Source organism: Cyprinus carpio, chromosome B13 (genome assembly GCF_018340385.1).
Source record: "Cyprinus carpio isolate SPL01 chromosome B13, ASM1834038v1, whole genome shotgun sequence".
NCBI classification, from domain to species: domain Eukaryota; kingdom Metazoa; phylum Chordata; class Actinopteri; order Cypriniformes; family Cyprinidae; genus Cyprinus; species Cyprinus carpio.
The window spans coordinates 31731003-31737182 of NC_056609.1; the positions used below are offsets into that span (position 1 = coordinate 31731003).

Consider the following 6180-nt stretch of genomic DNA (forward strand, 5'->3'; position numbering starts at 1 on the left):
ATTTGGTGAGAAGGCAGCATCAGATGTGAAGATGATCTACTTGCTGTGATTGTTTTTTGTATGACTGTGTAGGGAAACTGAATGTTTGAAACACTTGCCACATTCAGTGCAGTGATATGGTTTCTCTCCAGTGTGAATCCTCTCATGTGCTTTCAGGGTTCCTGACTGACTGAATCTCTTGTCACAGTATGAACACTTGTAAGGTTTCTCTCCAGTGTGGATCCTCTCATGTATTTTCAGGGTTCCTGACTGACTGAATCTCTGGTCACAGTGTGAACACTTGTAAGGTTTTTCTCCAGTGTGAATCCTCTCATGCAGTTTTAAACTGGTCGCTTGAGTAAAAGTCTTTTCACACTTAAAGCACATGTACTCTCTCACAGCAGTGTGTATTTTCTGATGCTCTTTCAAATGTTGTAGACGTGAAAAACTCTTTCCACACAAATGACATGAATGTGGTTTCTCTTTTGTATGAACTCTCAGGTGTTGCTTCAGGTGTGAAGCCCTCAAAAACATTTTGTCACATTGATCACATGCGTACTGTTTCTCTCTAGTGTGAACATTTATGTGTGCATTAAGATGTGCTAATTGTGTGAAACTTTTCCCGCACTGATCACAAGTAAATGGTTTCTCTCCAGTATGAACTCTCATGTGTGCTGTAAGTAGTCCTTTTAGTGCAAAACTCTTCCCGCACTGATCACAAGAAAACAGTTTCTCTCCAGTATGAACTCTCATGTGTGCTGTAAGGTGTTCTTTTCGTGTGTAATTCTTCCCGCACTGATCACAAGCGTGCAGTTTCATGTGAACATCAAGACAATTTTTTCTTGACATTTTTTTTCTTTGATAGCAACTTGGAGGATTTTCTCCCGTTTTAATATGATTTCTCTCTTCAACTTCACTCAGTTCTTCATTCTCCTCATTTACTTCAGTTAACTCTGAAATAAAATTAAAAATAGTTATTTTTAGTAACTCATTAACACACACACACACAGAACTGTGAGAGGACATAAAAATGAACCATGATAAAATAGTGGAAATAGGGCTGGACAATATGACCTAGAATCAAAACCTCAATTTATTTGAATACTTTACCTTTATTATGATTTTAGAATGATTATTTAATTTTTATTTATTTATTTGATTAATTTACAGACATTTTTTGCCTTCATAGTTCATTAAATTATTTTATGTATACTGTATTCATTAATGTGTAATATGTTATTGTATATGAATATGTCAAATTATGAGCTCTAAAAGATTTTCCGAATTTTTACAACTCTTTTGCTTTAGACCATTTACAAATGTGAAATCATAAAATTAAAATGTTAAGGTTACTGCTGCATCTTTCTGGGGAAATAATGCAGTGATTAATATATAGTTTATTTATAATTAATTATTAAATCTTCAAAGTACTGTCTTTATGAAAAAAGTACTGCATTATTGCTTATTTAATTCTAACAAATAAGTTCTTGTTAAAAATAATCAAAAATTAAAAATATAGTTATATCGAATATTGGCAAAAAGTCAATATTGCACATCCCTACAATAAATACTTCCATGTTGTGACAATGCTGTAAAAGGTTTATATCTAATCGTAAATGTCTGTTTGCAAAACTCTTATCCACAGTGAAATATACCAAATAATTGTTGAAAATAACCACAGTCGTGTAGCGACTTAAAATTTGTCTCACATGCCTTTATGAACACTTTTATGACCCCCAAAACGCAAAAATAAAGTCAAAGAACATAATTGTCTTGGTGTTGGTTCAGTCACATTTCTAGTAGAAACAGTTAAAGTCTTGTTTTAACAAGGATTTGCAGACACCCTGTGTGTAGTATCACAATTAAAGATGAATTATGAATAAACACCAACCTCCTTGTTCCTCGTGTTTTATTCTCAGGGTTTCGGGTTCCTCGTGTTTTATTCTCAGGGTTTCTGGTTCCTCGTGTTTTATTCTCCAGGTTTCTGGTTCACTCGTGTTCTCTTCACTCTCTTCTTTAACAAACTCCATCTTCACAGCAGCAGATCTCAGTTCAGATGATACTCCTCCTGATATTATCAACTTCAAAACTTAGTCACGACTGTGAGGACGAGAATATTACAGGTATTTATTGACCTGATTAAAAAAAACTGTGTCTCTCTACTAACAGAAACAACTATTCTAACAGTTTGTATTAAGCCAGCATAACAACAAAACAACAGAGAGCACGGTGAAACTGAACTTCTTCCTCTGAGGTTTAATGGTGTTTGTCAAACAAACATATGTGTTTTAGCGCCACCCGCTGGACTGGAGAGTGAAGCGGCGAGAGGAGGGAAATTCTTTAAGCCGATCTGCACAAATAAATGATAATGACTGAAAATGATAGACTCGTATGGTATTTGATCAACATAAATAGTCTTCGTCAATCACATTGAGTCATAATGTCTTATAAAAAATAAACAGTTACAAATACATATTTTTGGCGTCTGCCAAATGAACAAATGTAAATGGTGACCATACAAACCTTCTATATAGACCGATATAGAAAAGGCATTTACACTCAAATACACAAAGAGGCATAAATTAAATTAGGCTAAAATAAACAGTATCAACACACTAAAAACTGTATTTACTCAAGAATAAATATGTCATGTTATTTTGTACCGAATGTGTTGGAAATTTTTATTTCAGTTGGACACAAAGAAACATTAAGAAGAACGTGATGTGTGACGTTCACTAACATTGCTTTTTTTCTATAAAATATAAGACATGCGACTATATATATATATATATATATTATATATATATATAATATATATATATATATATATATATATATATATAGAAAACAGTGTTATATTTGCCATTTCAATGGATTGTTATATAATATAATGAATTGTAAGTTATTTGTAATATCAGGGATGTGGTCTAATCCGTCCCAATGGAGTTACGATCAAACAGAGATCAGGCCAGCGTTGAAAAAGATGAGGATGATGCAATTAAGAATTTCAATATCATATATTCAGAGACAATAAAGTTTATTTTTAATAGATTTAATAGGCTGTTACTCACCGATTAACGGTAGTTTATATTTAGGTTAAATAATAATTAAAAAAGGATATTTCCAATCACACATTAAAAAAGTGTCAAGCCTCTCATCTACACATACTTTCATAAAGAGCTCAGTCTATTAGCATACATTACCTCCTCTGAAAACGGTTAAGACGCTAACGTCTTGTTCGTAGACACTAAACCATTTATGAAGTAAATTCAACAGAAGCGGGCCAAATACAAGCAAGAGAAGTGTCAGGAACAGTTGCATATGATATTTGTGCGATTTGGACTAAACTTACCAAAAGCAGTGAAAACAGCAGTGAGACACGGAACAAGCAGCTTGTCAGTAGTGAATGTTGTCATCTGCCCCGTTTCCATGGCAACTCCCTCCGCTCCAGTGTATAATACTCCAAAGTTCAGCGCGCGCTCACTACAACATTCAGAATTTACATAAACATAAAAATATTTCGTAAATAATTAGAGCAGCAGCAGCGAGCATGATAAAGAAGTTATATTATTATTTTTATCAGAATAGTTAAGTTAAGAGCTCAGGAAAGCGTAAACTGTCAAAAACTATATGTGAATCCTATCGAATAGAATATTAAAGCAAAAGCTCAAGAAAAGGTAAAACAACTAATACTTTGTGAAAGATTTCACAAATAACAATAGTCTATTAGAGGTGTGTATTAGCTGATTTCCCTGATGGCTTGGAACACAGAAAAAAAAAAAAAAAAAAAAAAAAAAAAAAAAATATATATATATATATATATATATTATATATATAGATATATATATATATATAATATTATATATATATATATATATATATATTCACATTTATTTAAAAACATATTTCAAAATATACAAAAAACTGGCCAAAAAAATATATTTGGTAAAATATATTTCAAATATATTTATTTACATATAATTTGCACAAATATACTTTGGCAATTTTGTACATTTAAAATACTTAAAAAACAAAATAATAATCCAAAAAGAGGTCAAAAAATATTTGCTAAAATATATTTACATAAATATATTTTCTACCAATAAATTTTTGGGTCTTTTTTTTAAAAGTATTTAATATATATATATATATATATATATATATATAATATATATATATATATATATATATACTCTATATATTTTTATATATGTTTCTTGCATCAAAAATACATTTTTAAATATACTTATATATAAAATATATGAAGGTTGAAACCAGTGGCAAAGCTATGGTTGGGCCCATAGCTTTGCCACTGGTTTCAACCTTCATATATTTTCAGCTGTGGGCCACCCAGTGAGAGGTCCGTGGGCATGACGTCTGAGGCTGAGACTAGGGTCATCTATGCAGTTCACACACTGAAGAATGTGTCACAACCACTGTCATGTCAAAGTCTTGTGTTTCCCAGGTTAGTGGTTATGGTTATAGTAAGGGTAGTTATGCCGTGTTCCAGGCAACCCGTGAAAGTGCACCGGAACAGCAGTCAATCCCGTGACTTCCCACCTGTGAACTCGTACTAGATTGATGTACTCCCAGTTTCGAGTTCTGACGTCACATAGTCTGCGAAAAAACAATGGCAGCCCCTATGGATAATATTGTCTACGGATGCAGTGTTTATGCAAGTGGTACATGGTAGAAATAGAGTTTAGGACAATATAAAGTTGCATTAAATTTAATAATCTAGCTACAATTCCTTGCGCTCAGGAAGTTTGGCGTGACTTGCCTGGAATGCTACAAAGTCATGAGTCGTGGTTTGAAGTCGTGACTTATGGGCTCACAAACCTGCCTGGAACGCAGCATTATTTATAGTACTTTTTAGGAAAATGCCTGCTGCATACTAATGTCTTTGGTGTAAGTTTGGCAGGGTCATTCCCAAGAAACCGCACACATTTAGATCAGAGTTTTGGATCAGTTGGTAGTATGTGAAGACTTACCGTTTGTCCTCTCTGGTATTTGCATCCGAAAACAGCACATGCAATCGTTAAATTAATTAACTAGAGAAACATCTTACGTACCGTCTTAACCTGACTGACTTCTGACTACACCCTCAGCTTTGCAGTGCAGTTAATTATATGCTAATGATAGGAGTCTAACCTTGACGTGATTGGTTATTCAGTTTTGTGACGTATTCAACATTGTCTTCTCTTCCGGGTATCTTCATACTTCATCCACAACACTGCAGTGACACTAACAAACTAACACGCTGCTGATGTGTTATCTTTGTTATTGGGCGCACCAGAAAACACATCAGCAGCGTCATATGTCAGCGCCGTCACTGCAGTGTTGTGAACGCACTCACAACAGACCCGGAAGAGAAGACAATGCTGAATAAAGTCGTAATATTTTGTAATTTTTGGACCAAAATGTATTTTCGATGCTTCAACAAATTCTAACTGACCCTCTGATGTCACATGGACTACTTTTATTACGGGTTTGGAACGGAGGGTCAGAAAGCTCTTGGACAAAATCAAAAATATCTTAAACTGTGTTCCCGAAGATGAACGAAGGTCTTACGGGTTTGGAACAACATGAGGGTGAGTCATTAATGACATAATTTACATTTTTGGGTGAACTAACCCTTTAAGGTTTGATGATTGTCTAGTCAAGACATCTTTATTTATATAGCGCTTTAAACAAAAAAGATTGTGTCAAACCAACTGAACAACATTAATTAGGATAACAGTGTGTCAATAAAGCAAAATGACAGTTAAAGGCAGTTCATCACTGAATTAAGTGATGTCATCATCTCAGTTCAGTTTAAATAGTATCTGTGCAATCATTTGCAATCAAGTCAACGATATCACTGTAAATGAAATGTCCCCAACTAAGCAAGCAATAGGCGACAGCGGCAAGAAACCAAAACTCCATCGGTGACAGAATGGAGAAAAAACCTTGGGAGAAACCAGGCTCAGTCGGGGGTCCAGTTCTCCTCTGACCAGACGAAACCAGCAGTTAAATTCCAGGCTGCAGCAAAGTCAGATTGTGCAGAAGAATCATCTGTTTCCTGTGGTCTTGTCCCGGTGGTCGTCTGAGACAAGGTCTTTACGGGGGATCTGTATCTGGGGCTCTAGTTGTCCTGGTCTCCGCTGTCTTTCAGGGCTGTAGAGGTCCTTTCTAGGTGCTGATCTACCATCTTGTCTGGAT

The 6180-nt window shown here is 34.5% G+C and overlaps 1 long non-coding RNA gene across 1 annotated transcript; it reads right to left on the reverse strand.

Moving 5' to 3' along the window:
* Positions 1 to 252: 252 nt before the first annotated feature.
* On the reverse strand, positions 253 to 3435 carry LOC109059217. The gene is made up of 3 exons (XR_006156351.1): positions 3332 to 3435; positions 1871 to 2329; positions 253 to 932 (listed from the first exon to the last, which is right to left on the reverse strand). It is a non-coding gene; the product is annotated as an uncharacterized LOC109059217 (long non-coding RNA).
* Positions 3436 to 6180: the final 2745 nt, after the last annotated feature.